The 24,177-nt window shown below is 46.2% G+C and overlaps 2 protein-coding genes across 2 annotated transcripts in view; one reads left to right on the top strand and one right to left on the bottom strand.

Moving 5' to 3' along the window:
- The window catches only part of MLLT3 (MLLT3 super elongation complex subunit), a 462,813-nt gene that overhangs the window by 437,660 nt on the left and 976 nt on the right, over positions 1–24,177 (bottom strand). The window lies entirely within an intron of this gene.
- The window catches only part of FOCAD (focadhesin), a 333,165-nt gene continuing 313,502 nt past the window's right edge, over positions 4,515–24,177 (top strand). Inside the window, exon 1 of the mRNA XM_082243972.1 lies at positions 4,515–4,613. The gene's annotated coding sequence lies outside the window, so the exon portion shown is untranslated. The remainder of the gene's footprint in view (positions 4,614–24,177) is intronic.

Raw genomic sequence — 24,177 nt, 5'->3', positions numbered from 1 at the left:
TGCTCTGCTTGTGGGAAAAAAAGGACGTAAATTTCGTTTGGGTACGGCATCGCATGACCGCGCAATTGTCAGTTGAAGTCGCACAGCGCCGAATCGCAAAAAGTGGCCTGGACGGAAGACAGCAAAATCCTCCGGTGGTAAAGTGGTTAAATACAATAACAAATTAAAGCCAAACTCCAGCTCACACCTTATAAGTGTAGCACTACTCCCATGGGAGCTGCTGTGCATGGGTTCCCCTGGGTTACCATTAGCAACAGTAGAACATTCAGGTATACAGTATTTCCAAGTGTTTCACCTCAGACAAGGACCAGTCCAGTTTCTTTGTTTTTTTAAGTGTTATTGAGAACTTGGGTAGGGGAAGGGATGAGTGGGATACTCCAAACAAACTGAACTATGCACAATAGGCAGGGATGATACAAAAATGCTGGCTGACGCTGGTTAAAGCTGACTGATGCTAGGCCGCTTACTTTACTTTTCCTTAGACTGTAACAGAGTCCTGAAAACTTCTTAAGGTATTCCTTTCCTCAGGTAGCTTTACTTTAGTAGACTGTACTGCTGAGCAATTTCAGGGCCCTTCCTGGGGCCCCCTTTTGTCCCTAATCTTCAGGGTTTACAACTTGGCACCCCCTTTACAGTAACACACTGGGTTAACTGGCTCCTTTATCCCCTTGACCTCTCTGGAGTGGTACCCTCTCTTAGGCAGACCCCTGGGCAGATGCTTAGGTACTCACCATACTGTTTTTCCAGAATCAGTCTGCCCAGCAGTTCCACTCGGTCAGCACACACTGGATCCTTTGCAGCACAGCTCAACCCCTGGTCCCTAGGCCAGCTGTCTGGACCACCTTCCTTGCTTCAGTAGGAGGAGAGAAAGCCATCCTCCTCCTCTCTGGACTTTACTCCCCACCAAAAGACACTCTGTCACATGCTGCTCCCTCAGGATTTATTTCCAATCCCAGGATGCATTGCAGCAATACCCACCCACTGGGACAGTCATAAACCCTGGTCTGCTATTGGCTAGGTTTCCTCCACTGTCCAACATGAGCCCTCATTGGATACAGTGGGGAGACTCCCCAGACTCAACAGGTCACACCTGGAAGCATGTGACAGGCTAACTAACAGATCAGACCCTCCTGATAAGCAGAACAGGGGCACAACTATGGTTTGCCTAGCACCTACCTAGGAGGGTGCTACATAAGCAGTTACAGCAAACATTGTTTTTTTTTTTACCTTTGGGGATAAAGAGAAGTCTGGTCAAAGCTCCTTTGGCCCTACTTCTTTTCTGGGTCACAGTAGTAGACTTAGTTCGGAAGTCCTGTGACCCAGATACAGTAGGCTAAAGTCTACTGTTGGCAGACGTTCCAGACCCAGGTCAGGCTCTGCAGGGATCTTTACAAAAATGACATAATACACCCAGATGCCTGACCAGCAGTTGGGTCAGCTTTTCAGTGCACCGCTGAGAGTCTGAGCCAGCTGCTCGCTTCCCCTACACAGTCGGGCAATCCAGTGAGCACTGGAGGGGCAGAGCAAAGAGCCAATGATTGACAGTTACCGCCTCTCTGCTCACTAAGGCCGAGAAATGATCGAACAGTGGTAATGTGATCGATTGGTTCTCAGTCTTAGAGCCAGTGGGGCACAGCTGCAGCATTGGATCAGAGCTGCAATCACATAGGTGAGTATAGATGTTTATTATTTTTAATATCCCGCACCTTGTAAAGGTTTTATACAAATTAATAACATTTGACTGTTGTAAGCACCCTTGTCAGTGGTAAATGGTTTGTCCCAACCCTCCAACTGCTACATCTGCTGTAGAGCTCTGTCTTTTGAAAAACAATAGACTTGCTGGCCAGATCAGTAGATCAAAATAGAATACAGAAAGCCTAAAAAAGAAAATGAATGCAGTCACTAAATTTAAGAATTGGTTAGCTGCAGTATAACAAATGTTTGCTTCTTGGTTTATAGAGTAACTTCACCTTTGTTGAGAAAAAAAAAAACATTGTTTTAAAAAGTAGTTTTAAAATGATTAATCAGCTGTTGCACCTGCGTGGCTCTAATGCAGAAAGGGCAGGCTCTGTATCCCTTTAGATGTGATTTCCCTTTGGGAGTATCTCAACGCAAATTTAATTTTTGTTGCAGGGGATGCCAAAAATCTGACTTGTATCTTAGGGCAGACTTCTGGGAAAATCAGTGAGCCAATCACACAAATGACATTTCTGGGGGTGTTCTGTACACCATCTGTGTACAGAAGGGCTCCAGGTAGCCACATTGCATTGCATTTTACAGAAAACGACACCACTGCATATTGGAAAGGAAAGGTAATTTGGTGCAGGACCCTTTTTTTTGGTCCACACTGGAATCAGATGGCATGGGTGTCAACACCTATGTGATCGGATTCCTGCACCATTTCACAGTTCACACTTCGATCTGGGGGTGTCATTAACTTTACATTGACACCCCCAGCAATTCGCAGATCTCAGTGTGAACCACTGTGTGATTCTGATGCGATGTGGGAACCGGCACTAAATCGCAGGGTTTCCCACATTGCACCAGTGTGAACAGGGACTCAAATACAGTATGGCTTGTGTCACAATTGAAAAGGCTATGCATATGCTACCTTTTTTATTTTACTTTTTTCCCCATGAAAGTGGAGTTACCCTTTCATACCACTTTAAATTTAGTGTATTTTTTATGGATTTAAAAATAGTAAACAGAAAAACGGTAGCACAAATATCGTGTCACGTGAAAAATTGCCACTGCTACCATTTCATCCTCCAGGGTCTCTGTTTTCAGAAAATTCATAATCTTTTGGTGATACACACACACACCATACTTGCCAACTGTCCCTTTTTTCCAGGGACAGTCCTTGGAAATAGGAGCCTGTCCCAGGTAATTTATATTGTCCCTGGAAGCGCTTGTTAATCGGGCTGCCCATAAATGTTACGCAGAAGTAGTGCAGCTGAATGGGCGAATTATTCCAACTCTGCTACTGTGGCCTTAAAGCGGAGTTCCAGCCTAACCGCACACTCACCTGTCCCACGGTCCAGCGATGCGCCGTCTTCTCCCTCTCTGCTCCGCGGCGCCGGCATCACTGATGTAGGCACCCGGCTGTGACAGTTTGTGGCTTCACAGCCGGGTACGCACTGCGCAATGCGCGAGTTGCGCTATGCGTCGTGATTGGCCGGCAATCTTCTGGGACCTCTGACATGTCCCAGAAGATTGCAGGGAGGGAGGGAGAGAGGAGAACTTCCGCTCAGGGCGCCATTGTCTAGCCTGTAGAGGTCTGTACTTCACTCTATGGATATGCCTCCCCAGACCATCACTGACCCTCTACCAAAAATGTCATGCTAAAAGATGTTACAGGCAGCATAACCTTCTCCACGGTTTCTCCTGACCCTTTCATGTCTTTTACATATGCTCAGGGTGAACCTGATCTCATCTGTAAAATGTAAAATCTTGAGATTGTGCTGGGAGACACAGCAAACCTTCTGGCAATGGCACGTATTGATGTGCCATCATGGAGGAGTTGGACTACCTGTGTAACCTCTATAGGGTCCAGGTATCGCCTCATGCTACCAGTAGTGACACTGACCCTGGCCAAATGCAAAAATAGTAAAAAATAGTCAGAAAAGAGGAGTAGGGAAAAACCAGTTAGTGGCCTCCGCCTGCAAAAACATTCCTGTTTTGGAGATTGTCTCATTGTTGCCCATCTAGTGCACCTGTTGTTAATTTCATTAACACCAAAACAGCTGAAACTTATTATCAAATTAACAACCCTCTCTGCTACTTAACTGTCATTTTTTTTAACAGTGTATGTGTATATATATATATATATATATATATATATATATATATATATATATGTGTGTGTATGTGTATATATGTTCTTCAAAAGATTTCTGCAGTTTTTTTAATTTAAAAAAAAATGCGGAATTTTTTTAAGACACTATATATATATATATGATTTGTGTATAATGTATATCTCTCTTCCTAGTCATCCATAGTTCTGGACACGTTGGGGAGAGGGATGACATGGTACAAACTACTAGACTGAGGTTCAGTTCACACTACTCTGTGATGCGATTTGCAGTGCAATTATGTAATGCGACTCTGATGCAACTTGTTTGCATTTTGCATAATTTATGGGGATAAGTTGCATTTTAAATTGCACAAAAGTAGTATAGGAACCTTTTCCAAAAATTTCACTGCCTGGAGTCGCACAGATGTGAACAAGCAGTGAAAATAATATGATTTCCTTGGTCTTGCAATTCTGTGCAACTCAAGTTATATCTAAAATCACACTAGTTGAACCAGCACTGTCAGTCAGTGATCGCGATAAAAGTGGTTATCATCTTAGCACACGATGCTGGACTCAGGCAACTCAAATGTACGTTTGGTTTGGTTTTAAATAAAGTTGGTTGATTTAGATTACATTGAGAGTCATCTCTGTTCCTGTTAGTGATGGTTGCCAAGCAACAGGAAGGAAGTCTGCGCTCCAGGCAGTGTGGGGGAAATGAAAGCGAGGCTTGGCTTTCAGGAAGGAGCTGACAGAGTGGCATCGTGGGAGAATTCAGTGTGAAGTCAGTCTGGAAGCAGTGGAAGAGTGAACTGCTTTTCAGGTAGTGTCTGTGATGAAGGAGAACAACGAATACTGCTGATTTGTGGATGTTGTTGATTGGTGCAGTGTGTTTAGTGGGTTGCTCCCTATAGTATGCTATTTTTGCAAGCAGATGCTAGACTCCAATGACATCATGTGCCCAAGTCTCATTAGTTTGCAGAGCCAGAGTTCATAGGTCAGCTTAGCAGAGCGGGAGCTGTGTAATTTTCATATCAGCGGCTCATTTAGTACAGAACAGTGTAGCAGATGCACGTGTCATTTCTAGATTTCTGTTTCAGGCTGTGATCAACTTCTGTCTATAGGAAATGTTGAAGATTTGCAGCTGCTGATCATTGCGTTCTGAGAGCTGCTGATCATTGCGTTCTGAGAGCTGCTGATCATTGCGTTCTGAGAGCTGCTGATCATTGCGTTTTGACAGCTGCTGATCATTGCATTCTGACAGCTGCTGATCATTGCATTCTGACAGCTGCTGATCATTGCATTCTGACAGCTGCGGGTGTTGATGTCAGAATACGTTACCCTGATAGGGGGGATCCCTTTACCTCGCTTACATAACAGTGTATGGCCAGCTTTAGTACTAATGGTCTGTTTCTATGCTTGTGTAGCACAATTCCATGCCGTTTTACTTGATATGGGTCCCCCTGGGACACCGGGTGCAACAAAAGTACCTTTGTGCATGTTTCTCCAAGTGTGAGCACTGAGACAATGACCAGTCCAGTATCTTTGTTTTTTTTTTGTATGTATTTGGTAACTTGGATAGGGCAAGGGATGAGTGGCATACTCCTTTGGCTCAACTATGTACAACTTGCTAGGGACAATTGAAAAATGCCGTTTGGCGCTGACTTGTCGCTGGCTGGATGCCAGTCAACACCGGTTTACTCTGGCCTGTTGCCTGTTAACACTGAACTGACTTGTGACTGCTTTCCTGAATGAAGAAGTCCTCTTTAAGCTCCTCTAAGCACTCCTTGCTGAGGTAGCTATCTGTATACACTGCTCAACACTTCAGGGCCCTCACCGGAACCCCCTTTCACTCTCTTATCTTCAGGGCTTAGACTTTCGCACCCCCTTTCTCTAAACCTCTCTACTGGTTAGCTTGCTCCCGGATCCCTTTGTCCTTCTGGAGTGGTCCCCTCTCCTAGGCAGACCCCCTGGGCAGTTTCAAGTACTCACAACACTGTTTTTCCCTGAAACTTCTGCCCAGCAGCTCCACTCGGTCCACAGCACTCTGGATCCCTCTTTGCAGCCCAGCTCAACCTCCGGTCCTCTAGGCCGACTGCCCAGGACACCCTCGCTTGCTCTGATAGGAGAGACAGCCTCCTCCTGGGACTCTGCTTCCTGCCCAAGACGCTCTGTCACATGCTCCCCTCAGACTTATAACTCATCCCAGGGTGCATTGTGGCTAACTCCACCCACTTAGACAGCTATAAGCCCTGGTGTGCTATTGGCTAGGTTTCCTCCACTGTCCAATAAGAGCCCTCATTGGAAACAGTGGGGAGACTCCCTAGGCCAGAGATCCTCAAACTACGGCCCTCCAGCTGTTGTGGAACTACACATCCAATGAGGCATTGTAAACTTTGACAGACATGATGGGAATTGTAGTTCCTGAACAACTGGAGGGCCATAGTTTGAAGACCCCTGCCCAAGGCTCAACAGATCACACCTGGAAACATGTGACAGCCTAACTAAATGATCAGGCCCCCCCTGATAAGCAGACCGGGCCACATATATGCTTTTTCCTAGGACCTACTTAGGAGGGTGCTACACTTGTAATGAAGAACAAAAACAATTGCAGTGTGTTGGCAGCAAAAAGTTAGGACAGTAGTAGCAACAAACCTCTTTGCGCTGGCGCCTTCACGCCTTTTAAGAGGTTTAAGATGCTGGGAGGTGGGGTTTATGATCATGTGACCACATGATTGGAAAGCTTTCTGTTAACGGTGGCGGGAGCGTACAGGGTGTGCTCTCTTGGTATAGCCGTGTCTGCTAGTTGGCACACAAAAATGCGGCCGCTCAGTGCCAAGGCCCACCTGCTGAGAGGCCGCATACTTTCGGCGGCTAGGGGTTAAAGTTGACCTCAGCTTTCCCTTCAGTCTTGCACAGTTGTACAGACTCCTCTCCTGTACTAAAATGGCTTTCCCTGATTTTACTGCACCCTCTGAGCTTCTCACAGTGTGCATTAGAAGCTGCAGCAAGTCCCGTAGAGCCCTCCTAATTTCCTGGCTGTAGGACATGCAGCTATATCTAGTCTTTCCTCCCTAGCCTGACTTTTCCTCGCATGCCTCTTTTATTCATTAGATTTCAATTCTTTCCTTCATGAAGGCTTCACAGCTTAACAGTAAATGACAGTGATGTTGGTATCCATGGGTGAATGCAGATCAGCTCAGAACTTGCATGCAGATAGGAACTCTTGACTGCCCCTCCCACCAGCCTTTATTTGGAAGCACAGAGACTCAGTGATGACAACACTAGGTGTAAAATATAGTATGTAATGATAACAGGTTTTATTTAAAAATCTCCTTAAAGCGGTTCTCCACTCTGGCAAAAAAATAAATAAAAGTCAGCAGCTTCAAATCCAGTAGCTGCTGACTTTTAAACTGGTAGTAAACCCACTTTTTTTATCTTTTACCTAAACTTGCACTGTTTAGTAGATATTCAAAGTGCATGCAGCTGGTGATGTTACCAGCGCATGAGCTGTGAAGGTCTGACATACAGATATTCAGAGCCTGTGCCGTAAACGGGGGCTCCCATGCTTGCATCATCGTGCCCCTGGCCACTCATGTACCCAGGGGCCACAAACTCACAAGGAAGACCAGGAAAAGTTGGAAGCCCTCTCAGCGGTGACAGCATGCAAACTAGCACATTATGACATTGCTTTGCAGGGGATTATTATTATTAATTTTTTTCCTTAAAGCGGAGTTCCGGCCACAAAATTGTTTTTTCAATAAAATTCCCCCGGGACAGTCACGGCTAGTACATTCCACAATGGATAGTCTCTGTACTGTCCCGGGTCACACTTACCTTTTTAGAAGAAATACTTACCTTGAAAATTTCTTCTCCAGCGCTGCCATCTCGGATGTGGGCAGCTGAAGCCATCGTGTCCTCTTCTCCCAGAATGCGCCTGCACCGGGCCCCGCTCGTCACTTCCGGTGGGGGCGCGTCATCCCTCCACAACTTCTGGGCATGCCCAGAAGCTGTTTAGCAGGGAATGAGGCGCCGCACTGGAACTGACGAGCGGGGCCGGTGCAGGTGCATTGATTCCTGGGAGCGATGACGTTCAGCTCCCAGGAATCAATGCAAAGAGGAAGTGACGGAGCAGGCCGCGGCCGCAGAGGGAGGAAGAGGAAGTAAGGTGAGTATATTTTCTTCTAAAACAAGGTAAGTAAACAAAAAAAAATAAATCGTAACATTTCTTTTTCAGGTGACCAATAGCAAGCGGATGGCCGAAAATCGATTATGTCGATTTTGTGGCCGGAACTCCGCTTTAACTGTGGTTTACTACCACTTTAATAACAGGACACTTACCTATCCAAAGAGCCAGCGTCATCCTAACCCATGCAGGTTCTTCACTAGCCTTTAGGTTCCTGGTGCCAGCATTTTATCTGTGAGCAGCTGGCTTTGCTGCTTGTGACTCCACAGCTGGTTGCCTACTGCGCGAGCCACCCTGTGCTTTGTGAATGGTCCCGCAGTCTTCTGGGACCGGTGATGTGCTCTGAAGCCTGCAGAAAGGGAGAGGGAGAGGAGAACTTCCGCTCAGATTGCCTGGGCTGTCAAAACTAGTTATCCGCTCCTACCCCCCTGAAAAAAAGGCCTGCCACATTAGAGGAGGGTGAGAGGAAGACTTAAACCAGAACTCCCCCTTTGGGGGAAACTCCAGTTTAAGCAGGACTATACTTCCCTTCAATACAGCTGTCCTGGAACTCCCCGCTGGCCACTGACAGCTTTTGGTTCTCGATCACCAGCCGCTGTCATTGGCCAGGCTGAGATGACGTCATGCAGAAGTTCTGTCAGCTTCAGCATTGCCAAATTTGTGCAGTGAGTTGTATGTGTGTAGCTCACTGTACAGGGGGGCACAGGCAAGTAAGTAGCTTTAATGCAGAAGAGATAAAGCATTACAAATCCTGCTTGTCTGCCCATTTTCATTATCTAGCATAAAGTTCCACAAGTTGATGGGAGCAGGAGGAATGAAACAAGGCAAAATATAAGGAGCGAAAATGTAATCTTTAACATGATTCAAGTGACTTATTCTGCTACAGCAACTCTGATGACTAATGTCATTTTAAGAATTGCCAGGACTGACTGTCCTTACTTGGTGTAGCAAACCTCATACTGTACTAGATATGCCTTATCTTTTTTCAAAAGTTATAGTTAGTTATATGGTATACAAATCATTTAGAAAGAGAAAACCCTGCTACTGATAGGCAAACCTGGTTTCATCCAACAGGCGGTCCATTTTCATTTGATTTCCCATAGCTTCACAGTAAGCATAGATGGAGCTGACATCCGCCTGCTCAGCAGGGATCGGCGGATCGATCCCCGCTGAGCAAAATTACTTAGGTGGATGCATCATAAGTCCTCAGCCGGCTCTAAGACTGAGAACTGAGCATGCCAAGACTGCTGATTGCTCTGTTCTCAGAGCTCCCTGAGCAGCGAGCTGGTGACTGTCAGTCCCTGCTGAGAGCTCCCTGAGCAGCGAGCTGGTGACTGTCAGTCCCTGCTGAGAGCTCCCTGAGCAGCGAGCTGGTGACTGTCAGTCACTTCTCAGAGCTCCCTGAGCAGCGAGTTGGTTACTGTCAGTCACTGGTCTCTGCTCTGCCCCCCATGCTCACTGAAGCGCTGGGCTGTGGAGGGGGTGGAAGCCGGCTGGCTCAGGCTCTCATCGGTCTGCTGAGAGGTTGAGGCAGGTGGCGGTCCAGGCATGTGGGGGGATCCTGACTTTATTGCCACGATCTTGCTCGAGCTTGGCACGACTCTGTGACGTGAGCAAACAGGGGGCTTCAGCTCGCTGTCTGCTTAAAACGCTCTCTCACAGGAGTGCAGAATTAACTTTCTTTACCCTGCTTCAGCCCATAGCATCAATGCTGCGGGGGTAATGTCAGCATCCTTTGGGAGATCTCCCAGCAAATGCCAAGTAGCCCAAAACTTTGCATGCAGATAGGAACCTTTGACTTTGCTCTGACAAAAAATAAATGATTCAGGAAGTACAGTAATCCCCCGCTACATCGCGGTTCAGTTTTTGCGGTCCCGGTAATTCACGGTTTTTTTTGTAATCTTATTTTACTATATAAATCATTAAAAATGAAAGATTTTTGTGTTTTTCATAGCTCTTGCTCTGTCTCTAAGTATCTTTTATGTGTTTAAATGAGTTTCTATTGTTTTAAAAGTGTGTTTAAAGACCTTAAAATGCTTTTACACGTACAGTGACAGTAAAAAAACCATGCCTACAATGCATTTTAATAGGGTTTTTCTATTTCGCGGATTTTCACTTTTCGCGGCTGGGTCCGGAACGTAACCCCCGCAATCAGGGCCGGCGTTAGGGGGGGGGGCAAACTGGGCAGCTGCCCAGGGCCCCGAGTGTCCAGGGGCCCCCAGCCGCCCCCTGTCAGCGGAGCGGAGGCAGCGTGACACTATATGCAGGCGGGCAAGGGGAAGACTGATCATTCGGGCAGTCGGGCGGCACTGCAGTCTGTCCCTGGAGGTGCCTACACAATCTTGCTCAGCTGAGGGGCGGGGCCACACGTTCCCGCTGCGGGGGGCAGCCAGAGTGCAGAGAGAAGAGAGCGGAAGACATCTCTCAGCCAGCCCAGCCGGCAGCCACCCACAGGTTGTGACAGGTACGTGGAGATTTCTAGTCTGCTCTGCTGGCTGCTACTGTGCTTCTGTGAAGTTCGTGCAGGAGAATGGAGATTAAGAGTCTGCTGCTCTGCTACTGTGCTTATCTGTGTAAGTTCCGATTCTGAAGCACAGTAGCAAGGGGAGGGGGGAGGGGGTGTCAGTGTGCTACATAGGCTTTGGAAGCAGCCCTTAATATGGTGGGAAACAAATTTTGTCAAAGCAATTCCAACCTCTCTCTCTCTGGAATTGCTTTTTTTTTTAGACTCAGACTCTGTGGTGAATTGTGTGGTGTCGGGGGTGGGGGCGTGACACAGCAGTGGTGAATTTGGTGAGATCACATATTGGTGGGGGTGTCAGTGGTGGTAAGGGGGGGGGATGACACAGCAGTGGTGAATTTTGTGGGGAAATCACATATTGGTAGGGGGTCTGTGGCACAAACCCCCTACCAATATGTGATTTCCCCACAAAATTCACCACTGCTGTGTCATCCCCCCCCCCCCTTACCACCACTGACACCCCCACCAATATGTGATCTCACCAAATTCACCACTGCTGTGTCATACCCCACACATTTCACCACTGACACCCCCCCCCCCCACCCCAACATGTGATCTCCCCACCAAATTCACCAATCACTACCATTGTATCATACCCCCCCACACACAATTCACCGCTGATCTCCTCACCAAATTCACCACTGCTTTGTCATACCCCACACATTTCACCACTGACACCCCCCCCCCCACCCCAACATGTGATCTCCCCACCAAATTCACCAATCACCACCATTGTATCATACCCCCCCACACACAATTCACCGCTGATCTCCTCACCAAATTCACCACTGCTTTGTCATTCGGAGGGAATGACAAAGTAGTGGTGAATTTGGTGAGGAGATCAGCGGTGAATTGTGTGCGGGGGGGGGGGTATGATACAATGGTGGTGTAGCCCCCCCAAAACCACACAATTCACCACTGACACCCCCCACCCTAATATGTGATCCCCCACCAAATTCACCACTGCTGTGTCACCCCCCCCCCTTACACCCCACAAAATGTGATCTCCCCCAAATTCAATACTGCTCTCATTCCCCAACACACAATTCACCACTGACACTCGGGGCTGATGATTCAGCACTGCCCCCCCCCCCCCCCACCAATATATGATCTCCCCCCAAATTCAACACAACACTGTGATCCCCCCCATCCCAATATGCGATCCCCTTCAGACCTGATCATTCACTACTACCTATCCCCCCCCCCCCCCGTCCCGACGTCACCTTCCCACCCGCCGTCAGAGAAGAGGCAGTGGGCGGCGCGCATGGAGGAAGAATAGTCCAGTGTCCAGTCGAAGGACACCAGTCCGACCGAGTCGCGACGCCATGGAGGAGGAAGAAGTCGACTCCCGAGCAGCATGGTCACCAGGGAGTCGGGACATGCTGGTCAGGTCACTGTGCATTGATGGGGGACATGCTGGTCAGGTCACTGTGCATTGATGGGGGACATGCTGGTCAGGTCACTGCGCATTGATGGGGGACATGCTGTGCTGGTCACTTTGCATTGAATGGGAACATGCTGGTCACTGTGCATTGATGGGGGACATGCTGGTCACTGTGCATTGATGGGGGCATTCTGGACACTGTGCATTGGTGGGGGACATGCTGGTCACTGTGCATTGATGGGGGCATTCTGGACACTGTGCATTGGTGGGGGACATGCTGGTCACTGTGCATTGATGGGGGACATGCTGGTCACTGTGCATTGATGGGGGACATGCTGGTCACTGTGCATTGATGGGGGACATGCTGGACACTGTGCATTGATGGGGGACATGCTGGTCACTGCATTGATGGGGAACATGCTGGACACTGTGCATTGAATGGGGGCATTCTGGACACTGTGCATTGGTGGGGGACATGCTGGTCACTGTGCATTGATGGGGGACATGCTGGACACTGTGCATTGATGGGGGACATGCTGGACACTGTGCATCGATGGGGGACATGCTGGACACTGTGCATTGAATGGGGGACATGCTGGACACTGTGCATTGAATGGGGGAATTCTGGACACTGTGCATTGGTGGGGGACATGCTGGTCACTGTGCATTGATGGGGGCATTCTGGACACTGTGCATTGATGGGGGACATGCTGGTCACTGTGCATTAATGGGGGACATGCTGGACACTGTGCATTGAATGGGGGAATTCTGGACACTGTGCTTTGGTGGGGGACATGCTGGTCACTGTGCATTGATGGGGGACATGCTGGTCACTGTGCATTGATGGGGGACATGCTGGTCACTGTGCATTGATGGGGGACATGCTGGTCACTGGGCATTGATGGGGGACATGCTGGTCACTGGGCATTGATGGGGACATGCTGGTCACTGGGCATTGAATGGGGACACGCTGGTCATTTTTGAACCAACCTAATGATTGTTTGGTCACGCAATTTTTTTACAGTGTAATCCGTCAATGGTGATAGTATTAGAGTTTTTATTCTATATTTGTTGCCCTGGGGCTTTCTATTTAGTGTAAATGAGTAGCGCTATGTGCAGAGCTGTGTATGTTCTTTATATGGCTCTGCTGCTCCTCACCCAGGCCTACTTATAATAGATCTGGGTGAGGAGCAGTAAACATAATAGAATATTATAATTGTTGTAATTATAATGATTATGATTATAATTAATTTAATGTTATTTAATTAAAGCATATTTTTATGTAGTTGTATGTTTTATTTGGCTAAATTGATTAAATGCGCCAATATTTTTGGAAGAATATAAAAAAATTTGGGGCCCCACTTTTAGGTTTGCCCAGGGCCACACTTTGTCTAAAACCGGCCCTGCCCGCAATGGAGGGGGGTTTACTGTATTGATGTAAGTGAATCCCTGCAGTACTGACAGGGCCACATTGTGCTCAGAATAAGAAACCTATTGTCTGTGGGTCCTAAAGGACCCATGGAGTAGGTAGTAGATGGCTTCTTTTTTTTAGGGCCCCTGGACACTTCTAGAGATTAGAAGTACAGTTATTGAGTTATTGGAAAAAAAAAATGAAAGAAAACTCACCTTGCCGCTGCTTATATCACCACCTGCTAAGCATCCCTTGACTCGTTGTTGGCCCATGTTACCATTTCTAAATTTGTATCATCGGTCTCTGCACAACTGCCATCTTGTGCCACTTCATAATAGCAAGTCCTAATTCTAATTTTCTAGTACTAGTAGGAGATTTGAGAAGGATTACAATTGCTTTGTTTCATTTGCACAGAATGATTGTATTTAATTTTTTTAATGATTGACCATTACTTCTTTAAGAAAAGGAGGACGTTTACTTTATTAAAACTTTGTTTATGTCATATATGTATGTGGCAATCAACTTTCAATAAAATAAAGTACGTATATTAATTGCATGCAAAGTTGTTTTTATGTGAATATTTCTGGGGAGGGGGTCTATAGCTTTCATCAGATTCTTAAAGGGGTCCGTGACTCAAAAAAGGTTAAAAGGGATGCATGGGATTTTTTTTTTTTTTTTTTTTTATCAGAAGCCTAGGTGGATGCAGCATTGGTCCAATGCTGCATCTGTCCCCTACTGGCTCTAACACTGGGAACTGAGCGTTCAAACACCACTGAACGCTCGGTTCTTATGGCTCCGTGACCAGAGAGCTGGTGACTGTCAGTCAGAAGCTCTCTTCTCTGCCCCCCCCCCCCTCTGCGCACACTGGAGCGCTGAGCTGTGGAGGGAGTGGGGGTGGCCAGCTCAGGCTCTCAGCAGCTTGCTGAGAGGCTGAGTCGGGTGCCGGTCCAGGCATGTGGGTAGATCATGACACCATTGTCACGATTTTGCCCGAGCCTGGCCTGGCCTGGCTCTGTGATGTCAGCCGACAGCGGATTTCAGCCCGCTGTCTCCTGAAAATGGGTCACGGGAATGCCGAAGGAACTGTACTCCTGTGATCCATAGGAGGAGTACAGCCAAACATGTTTTGGCTGTACTTCTCCTTTTAAGAATCACTGCTCTAAAGATTCCCCCCCTTGCTCTGATTACTGCCACTGCCCAAAACACTGTCACTCATAGACCCCGTTCACACTGGGGCGACCTGGTCGCCTGCCATAGAGAAGCTGTGGACCCGTTCTAATAGGAGCGACACAAGTCGCTCCAACTTAGAAAAAGGGTCCGGAGCTTCTTTGGGGCGACCCGGAGCGACCTGCATTGACTTCAATGTTATGAAGTCTGTGCCGGCCGCTCCGAGGTCGCGGTGCGAGCTGCGCGCCGTGACCTGTGAGGTCGCCCCGGCAAGTCGGATCGCCCCAGTGTGAACGGGGTCTTAAACTCCTCCTGTTGACCGCATAATCCAGGTCAAAGCATGTATAAAAGATTTAGTGCATTTGGGAAATCCCTAGGTTTTGTGGGTTCCAGTTCCTCCTGCTGCATTCTTCGCTGTATAATATGAAATAAAATTCCAGCAAAGAGAATTGCCCCCCCCCCCCCCCCCTCATATTGGCAGTTGTTTAGGCCTTAGAACTCAAGCACGGAGATCTTACATCTGGAGCCATATATAAGAAGTGATCAGGTCTTTGGTGGAGTGACAATCTGCAGTATGTATTATCCTAGTAACTGGATAATTGGGGATAAATTTGTAATTGCCCTTCACATGTGAGGTAGCCATCTCCCTTTCTGTGTTTCTTACGTTGTTAGTTGATATGTGAAGATTGTCCCTGAGTGGGTCTTCAAATGCTGGGTTTACCTTCTGTCCATGTTACATGTAACAACATATTCAGCAACCCTTGGCACCCCCGATCCCCGCCCATCCTGTGACAGTGGGGGATCTTTTCCCCACACCCACTGCTCACACAGCTGCATCATTCATTCACAGGAATCTGTGAATGTGAAATCCACAAGTCCCTTCTGCCATCATGTGCAGGAGAACTTGTAGTTTAAAGGAGCCTCGAGCGCACTGCTTAACATGTTTGTAGTACATTTCTAATCACTGGAGCAATACTATACAGACTCCTGTTAAAAAAATAATAAATGCACCTTTTTTAACCTGCAAAAATATGTGCATTTTTATATTTTTTAGCCACTTCTGGACCGGAAGATTTTCCCCCTTAATGACAAGGCCATTTTTTTGCTGTACCCTAATAAATTTGATGTTCTTTTTTCCCACGAATTGAGCTTTCTTTTGGTGGTATTTGATCACATGTGCGATTTTTTTGGCGCTATAAACAAAAAAAAGCGACAATTCTGAAAAAAAACCTAATATTTTTCACTTTCTGATATATAACATTCCCAAAAAAAAAATTTAAAAATGAAATTTTTTCATCATTTTAGGCCAATTTGTATTCCGCTATAAATTTTTGGTAAAAAAAAAAATTCCATTAAAGCCCCGTACACATGAGAAGAAATTCGGCCGGGAAATTTCGTCCGACGACCCAAAAAAAAAATTTAAAAATGAAATTTTTTCATCATTTTAGGCCAATTTGTATTCCGCTATAAATTTTTGGTAAAAAAAAAATTCCATTAAAGCCCCGTACACACGAGAAGAAATTCGGCCGGGAAATTTTGTCCGACGACCGATCTGCCAATTTTCGGCTTGTTAGTATGGTGCTTCCGACAAAACACGTCCGATTTTTCATCTCATTAGTACAGATTTCGATGGGGAAAAATCTTATGAGCAAGACTAGGCATGCTCAGAGATGAAATAACACAAAGAAAGCAATCCAACACATGACATCACTTCTGAAGTAGAATTCTGTCGTGCGGGAAAATTCGTGTGCAGTCTAGAGCACATTCCAACCAACAGACACCACTCTGGACAAAAGACGGACGACCAGTCGGCGGAAATTCGTTGCGTGTGTACAAACTACAAACTAGGGGAAATATTTATGTCCTTTTTTATATTATATATATATATAGTTACATAGTTAGTAAGGTTGAAAAAAGACATCAGTCCATCCAGTTCAACCTATGTTGATATATAAATATAAAATGTATGCATTTTACTAGTAATGGCAGTGATCTGCCATTTTTAGTGCGACTGTGACCCCAAACTGACATTTTTGACACTTAGTGACATTACTACAGTAATCAGTGCTAACTATATGCACAGTTCCTATAATATTGACATTGGGAGGGAAGGGGTTAACCCAGGGGTGATCAAAGGGTTAAATGTGAGCCTAGGGGGTGTTTTCTAACTGTGAGGGGGTTGGGCTTGTGAAATCAACACAGAGACCTGTGTTCCTAAATAGGAGGAATACAGAAGCTCTGCATTGATTCCTGAGAGAACAACGGTCTGCTGTGTTTACAACAGCAGACCGCTGTTCTCTCTTCACATGGGTCACCAATCGAGACTCCGTGGATCTGCTTTCTCGCTGGCGAGTGGGCGCACGCGCCCCTTAGATCACTCCCGCAAACCGCCGTACAGATACGGTGATTCACGGGAACCTGCCGCCGTATATAGGCGGCGGCTGGTCGGCAAGTGGTTAGGTAAAAGGTGAGCTTATCCTTTAAAAGTGTAACTCCACTTTCATGGGAAAAAAAATACATAGCAAATACAATTGCTACACAAGTCATATTGTGATTAAATGTTATAAAAAAATTAACTTTCCTTTTTAATCTGTAATGCTGTCATTTTCTGTAAAATGCAATATAGTAACCTGAAAGGGTTCTGTACACAGATGGTATACAGAACGTCTGCCAGAAAAGGAATTTCTTGCTTGTGTGATTGGCTTACTGATTTATTAAAAATCTACACTAAGATACAAGTCAGATTTTGGGGGTCCACTGCAACAAAAATGTCATTTTTTGGTGAGATACTCCCAAAAGGAAATCACATCTAAAAGGATGCAGACCCTGCCACCTTCCTCAGTGTAGCCCTGCAAATGCAGCTACTGATTTATAATTTTAAGGTCACTCCCATTCATATTAACTTTGCACATGGACACAGACTAACAAAAAGCTATTTATTCAGAATACCAAAAGGTAACAATCTGCTAAAACGTTTGTTAAAATCCTTGCAAAGTACATAGATCCCCCCACAGAAAGGAATGTTTTTTTCTCAACAAAAGTAGAGTTACTCTTTAAAGTAAAAACCTCAGAAAGCTGTCCAGCAGGCCAGAGACATATAAAATACAGGCAGTCCCTGGGTTACTAGGTTTTTTTTCTTAACCACTTCAGCCCTGGAAGATTTTACCCCCTTCCTGACCAGGCCCTATTTTGCAATTCGGCACTGCGTTATTTTAATGGACAATTGTGCGGTTGTGCGACACTGTACCCAAATAAAATTGACATCCTTTTTCCCCCACAAATAGAGCTTTCTTTTGGTGGTATTTGATCACCTGTGCGATTTTTTTTTTTTTTTTTTTTTTTGCGCTATAAACAAGAAAAGAGCGACAATTTTGGAAAAAAAAAAAAAAAAAACAATATTTTTCACATTCTGCTATATGACATTCCCAAAAAAAAAATGTAAAAATCAAATTTTTTTAACATTTTAGGCCAATTTGTTTTCTGCTACATATTTTTGGTAAAATAAAATCGCAATAAGTGTATTTTGATTGGTTTGCGCAAAAGTTATCGCGCCTACTAACAGGAAAGATTTATGTCATTTTTATTGATTTTTTTTTTTTTTTTACTAGTAATGGTGGCGATTTGCATTTTTTTTTGCGGGACTGCGACATTGCGGCGGACAGATCAGACCCTGTAAATGTACGGCGATTCGCCCAGGAGCGGCTGCAAGCGGTAGTAAAGGAGTTAAGTTTAATTTGTATGTAATTTGGAACAGGTTACATTTTTTAAAGTGGTTGAAAAGTCATAAGGTTTTTTTTTATCATTCTATGCATAAGCCCCCCCCCCCCCAATACATACCTGAGCCCCATCGCGATCCAGCGATGTTGCAGGAGAGATTTGGCTGTCCGAGACTCTCCTTCCTGATTTGCTGATACATGGCAGTGGGAGCCAATGGCCCTGTCAATCAAAGGCAGTGGGCCAATGAGGAGAGAGAGGGGCAGTGCAAATTGCAGCTCCGTGTCTGAATGGACACAAAGAGCAGCGGCTCGGCTCGGGTGCCCCCATAGCAAGCTGCTTGCTGTGGGCGCACTCGGCTGGTGGAAGGGGCCAGGAGTGACTCCAAATGAGGAAGATCTGGGCTTCTCTGTGCAAATCCACTTCACAGTGCAGGTAAGTTTGACATGTTTACTACAATGTAAATTAGTGAGTATAAAGCTTATATAACCAGGGGTTGACAAATTTTCTTTGAATCTAGGAGCCAGCTAAAAAAGTTAGGAGCCAGTTTTTTTTAAAAAAAGCTGCCCCGCGCAGAAAGAAAGAAGGGGAGGTGGGGGGGGGGTGAGAGGGAGGGAGATAGAGGGTGGGAGAGAGTGAAAGTCTCAGGCAGATGTGTATATGTACAGCTCTATGGTGTGTACAGAAGAATTCTCCAGAAGTGTGGCATTCCCCCACCTCCACCTTCCTCCTATACACTCAGAAAATGGCCTGCTCTGCTCCCCCACACACTTGTCTATGGGGGGGGCTCCCACACCTGGCCAATAAAAGGTAAACTGTGCCCCCCAACTAATTGTAGGTGGTTCCCTTCCCTTAGCCACGGCAGGATGGGCTCAGTCTGCATTCCCACCTCCCCCAGGGGCTGAGGATGCAGTGAAGCACAGGCAGGCTGGAGCAGTGGGATGGGGAGCGGCTGACACATGAAATTCAGTGCAGAGCCAAGACCTGGTGCACCATTTCCCCACCTCACACACCGCTGAGCCGCGGACCCAGCACTCTTACCTGGTGTCAGATGGATGTGTGCCAGGGTGACCGCAACGAGGAGGGCTGACAGTGGCAGAAGTCGAGCAGTGCGTCCTATGGATGTGCTGAAAGTGGAGAAGAGGCAGCCGGTTCTGATTGGTCAGCGCCGTCCATGTGACGGTCCTGACCAATTAAAATGCCTTGTCAGGACACAGAGAATTATGGATAGGAGCCGCGGGGATTTCAAATCTCTGCATCACAGAGCGGCGTCCCGATGCCTGACAGCAGATGACTGAAATCCTAGGCGCCCGGGCTAAGTTTCTAGTCGTCAATGCGACCTGGCGCCGGGAATTGTCGAGCCCTGTGTATAACAGTGTAAATTTGCTGTCTCTCAAAATAACTCAACACACAGCCATTAATGTGTAAACGGCTGGCAACAAAGGTACACCCCTAAGTAAAAATGTCCAAATTGGGCCCAAAGTGTCAATATTTTGTGTGGCCACCATTATTTTTTCAGCACTGCCCTAACCCTCTTGGGCATGGACTTCACCAGAGCTTCACAGGTTGCCACTGGAGTCCTCTTTCACTCCTCCATGATGACATCACCAAGCTGGTGGATGTTAGAGACCTTGTGCTCCTCCACCTTCAGTTTGAGGATGCCCCACAGATGCTCAATAGGGTTTAGGTCAGGAGACATGCTTGGCCAGTCCATCACCTTTACCCTCAGCTTCTTTAGCAAGGCAGTGGTCGTCTTGTAGGTGTGTTTGGGTTCCTTATCATGTTGGAATACTGCCCTGCGGCCCAGTCCCTGAAGAGAGGGGATCATGCTCTGCTTCAGTATATCACAGTACATGTTGGCATTCATGGTTCCCTCAAAGAACTGTAGCTCCCCAGTGCCGGCAGCACTCATGCAGCCCCAGAACATGATGCTCCCACCACCTTGCTTGACTGTAGGCAAGACAAACTTGTCTTTGTACTCCTCACCTGTTTGCCACCACACACACTTGACACCATTTGAACCAAATAAGTTTATCTTGGTCTCATCAGACCATAGGACATGGTTCCAGTAATCCATGTCCTTACTCTGCTTGTCTTCAGCAAACTGTTTGTGGGCTTTCTTGTGTATCTTTTGAAGAGGCTACCTTCTGGGATGACAGCCATGCAGACCAATTTGATGCAGTGTGGTATGGTCTGAGCACTGACAGGCTGACCCCCCCCCCACACACCCCTTCGACCTCTGCAGCAATGCTGGCAGCACTCATATGTCTATTTCCCAAAGACAACCTCTGAATATGACGCTGAGCACGTGCACTCAACTTCCTTGCTTGACCATGGCGAGGCCTGTTCTGAGTGGAACATGTCCTGTTAAACCGCTGTATGGTCTTGGCCACCGTTCTGCAGCTCAGTTTCAGGGTCTTGGCAATCTTCTTATAGGCCTAGGCCTGTGATGGCGAACCTTGGCACCCCAGATGTTTTGGAACTACATTTCCCATGATGCTCGTGCACTCTGCAGTGTAGTTGAGCATCATGGGAAATGTAGTTCCAAAACATCTGGGGTGCCAAGGTTCGCCATCACTGGCCTAGGCCATCTTTATGTTAAGCAACAATTCTTTTTTTCCGATCCTCCGAGAGTTCTTTGCCATGAGGTGCCATGTTGAACTTCCAGTGACCAGCATGAGAGAGTGAGAGCGATAACGCCAAATTTAACACACTTGCTCCCCATTCACACTTGAGACCTTGTAACACTAAGGAGTCACATGACATTGGGGAGGAAAAATGGCATATTGGGCCCAATTTGGACATTTTTACTTAGGGGGAGTACACCCCTAAGTAAAAATGTTTTTTTTTCTTTTGTTGCCAGCGGTTTAGACATTAATGGCTGTGTGTTGAGTTATTTTGAGGGGACATCAAATTTACACTGTTATACAAGCTGTACTATTTTACATTGTAGCAAAGTGTCATTTCTTCCGTGTTGTCACATGAAAAGATATAATAAAATATTTACAAAAATGTGAGGGGTGTACTCACTTTTGTGAGATACTGTATGTCAGTGTTGCCTTAGAGTAAATGAACCCAGCTACTAGATGGGGCACACTTGCATTACAGTTTTAGGTCTAATCACACTAGATCACACGTGTCAAACACAAGGCCTGCGGTCAAAATTTTGCCCTTTAGGCCATTTCATGTGGTCCTCGCACCTTTCCTGCAATTGGGGCACCCCCCTTGTTTCTGATCCCCTACATTGTCTCAGCAGTCGACAGCAGAGAGGAGGAAAGAACTCCTTCAACAGATTCTGTACTTCTCTGTGCAGATGAGGAGAGACTCATCTTTGAACCCACCACCCCTCTGCCTCTGCAGTCGGCAGCAGAGAGGGTGACAGAACTCTTCTTACAGATCCAGCTCCTCTCTGTGAAACCCCAAAACCACTTTGTCTCCGCTTCCCCTGGTCTCAGCATTCAGCAGACTCTGGCAGCTGACTTCAGCCTTCCTCTGGTCCTGCTTCAGACCCTGCACATTCTGCTGCTCAGCTCTGCCCCATGCTTCTTCTTGGCAGCAGCATATGTGGGTGCACTGTGATGTAAAGGAGGGTGAAGGACTTTTGACTTCTGATGGTGGGGTGGCTCTTGATACCTAATGTAAGGGGGAAGGGGCTCTGAACATCTACTTCTAATTAATATACGAATAATACAATTCTATGCCAGTTCAAAAGGAGGATTGCACACCACTTGGATTATCCACAAGAAACAATATTGGAGGCTGCTCAGACAGAACATGATTCTGCCATGGTGTTCTGTCTGACTAGTTTCCAATAAATAGTCTTACAGATACAACTGGCTCTACGGGGGCAACCATAATGCTGATGTGGCCCACGATAAAACTGAGTTTGACACCCCTGCACTAGATAGACATTAGCAAAACCTGCAAACTAGCACAATAGCAGACTATGTATGGATAGATCATTACCTACACTGCCCGGCCAAAAATAAGTCCCCACCAAAAAAAAGGTCACACACTCTAATATTTTGTTGGACAGCCTTTAGCTTTGATTACGGCGTGCATTCACTGTGGCATTGTTTCGATAAGCTTCTGCAATGTCACAAGATTTATTTCCGTCCAGTGTTGCATTCATTTATCACCAAATGATGGGAGAGTCGGGCCACTGTGCAAAGCCTTTTCCAGCACATCCCAAAGATTCTCAATGGGGTTAGGTTCTGGACTCTGTGGTGGCCAATTCATGTGTGAACATGATGTTTCATGCTCCCTGAGCCACTCTTTTCACAATTTGATTATAAAAATATTAATTTAAACCCGTGCTTTTTATCAAGGAATAAAAGTGATAAATTAAAATGTGTAATCAAAATGTGATGCAGCTGCTGTTGCGCTAAGTAAAAACTTAGATAGGTAGTAAAATTAAAACAGCGCTAGCATATATACAAAAACTCTAAAACATTGATATTTATAATGTGCAAATAGTTCTATAAATATATGCAAGTGTGTAAATCAATTTAAATAAATAAATAAAGTCCTTTCATTAAAGTGATCAATAAAATCCAAAGTGCTCCAGTGCAGAAATTATAAAATATATATAAGGTGCTCCAGGTGACGGTGACCCCTCTCGGTTCCCCACTCACCAGAACTGCAGATATAAATGGCTTGAGATCAAGATATTGCACATGGAATTCTCCTGTAGGATGCTGTGTAGTACCAGGTATTTCCTTATATAGAGCTGGTCCTAATCACCTTCATGTACCCCAAATTGACAAAGAACGGCCGCATATGGTGTAGTACGTTTTAAAATAATTAATTAGAATCCTCCAAGTGGAGAAAACATACCCACAAACGGGGTTAAAAAATGAGCAGTGTTTAATATACAAATTCTTGTGAACGCCGCTGTTCACGGCCGATCCAGGAAGTGTAGCCGGAAATGACGATGCGTCAGAGCCGTACCGGAAGTGCGTCAACGCGTTTTGCCCACCTACTGCTCCTACTTTCACAATTTGAGCCCAATGAATCCTGGCATTGTCATCTCGGAATATGCCCGTGCCATCGGGAAGAAAAAATCATTGATTGAATAACCTGGTCATTCAGGTAGTCAGCTGACCCTAATTCTTTGGGCACATGCAGTAACTATCCAATAGGATAGTTACTACATGCTTAGTTTAGTTAGTTGCTTAGGTAATTCCAGGTGGCAACTTTTTTTTTTTGCTGGGCAGTGTATTTTTTTACACTGAAGTGGACTGGCAACCAACTGTATACACATCTAATTGTGGATCTCCAAAGAATGCTTGCATTGGGGTTACTGTACATTGGCTATCAACTTTATACTGAATTATTTGCTTGTTCCTCTCAATGCTTTTCATACAGCAAAGAAGATGAATAAAAAAAAAAAAGAAGGAAAAAATGCTCTGTTAACCGCTTGCCGACTACGCACAGTATATTTACTGCGGCAGTCAGCCCCGGCCAGGCAGAGTGACGTAGATCTACATCGCTAGCCTGTCACCGGGGTTTGAGCCAATAGCGGGCGAGCGCGCGCCCACTGAGGTGCGTGCCCGCCTCGGCTCGTTCACAGAGGAGTCCAGGCGTGTGACCGGCGGACCCGATGTCCGCTGGTCACACTACGATCGTCGGTAGAGCAGGAGAAAGGCGGGCGGCTTATGTAAACAAGCCGCCTGTCATTCTCCCCTGTGTAAAAGTGTAGAACCATTGATCTCTGTTTTTACAATAGGAGACCTGTCCCATCACAGTTAGAAACACGCACCTAGGACACACTTAACCCCTCCCTCTCCAATACAGTTAACCCCTTCCCTGCCAGTGTCATTTTTACAGTAACAGTGCATATGTATAGCACTGATTACTGCAGTAATGTCACTGGTACCCCCAAAAGTGTCAAAAATGTCAGTCAAGGGTCCGATCTGTCCGCCGCAATGTCGCAGTACCGCAAAAAAAATCGCAGATCGCCGCCATTACACGTTAAAAAAAAAACACCAAAAATGACAAAAAT

The sequence above is a fragment of the Pelophylax lessonae genome, assembly GCF_965119305.1.
Source record: "Pelophylax lessonae genome assembly, chromosome: 1".
Classification (NCBI taxonomy): Eukaryota; Metazoa; Chordata; class Amphibia; order Anura; family Ranidae; genus Pelophylax; species Pelophylax lessonae.
The sequence above is the reverse complement of the archived record's forward strand: the minus strand, read 5'-3'. Positions and strand labels throughout refer to the sequence as shown.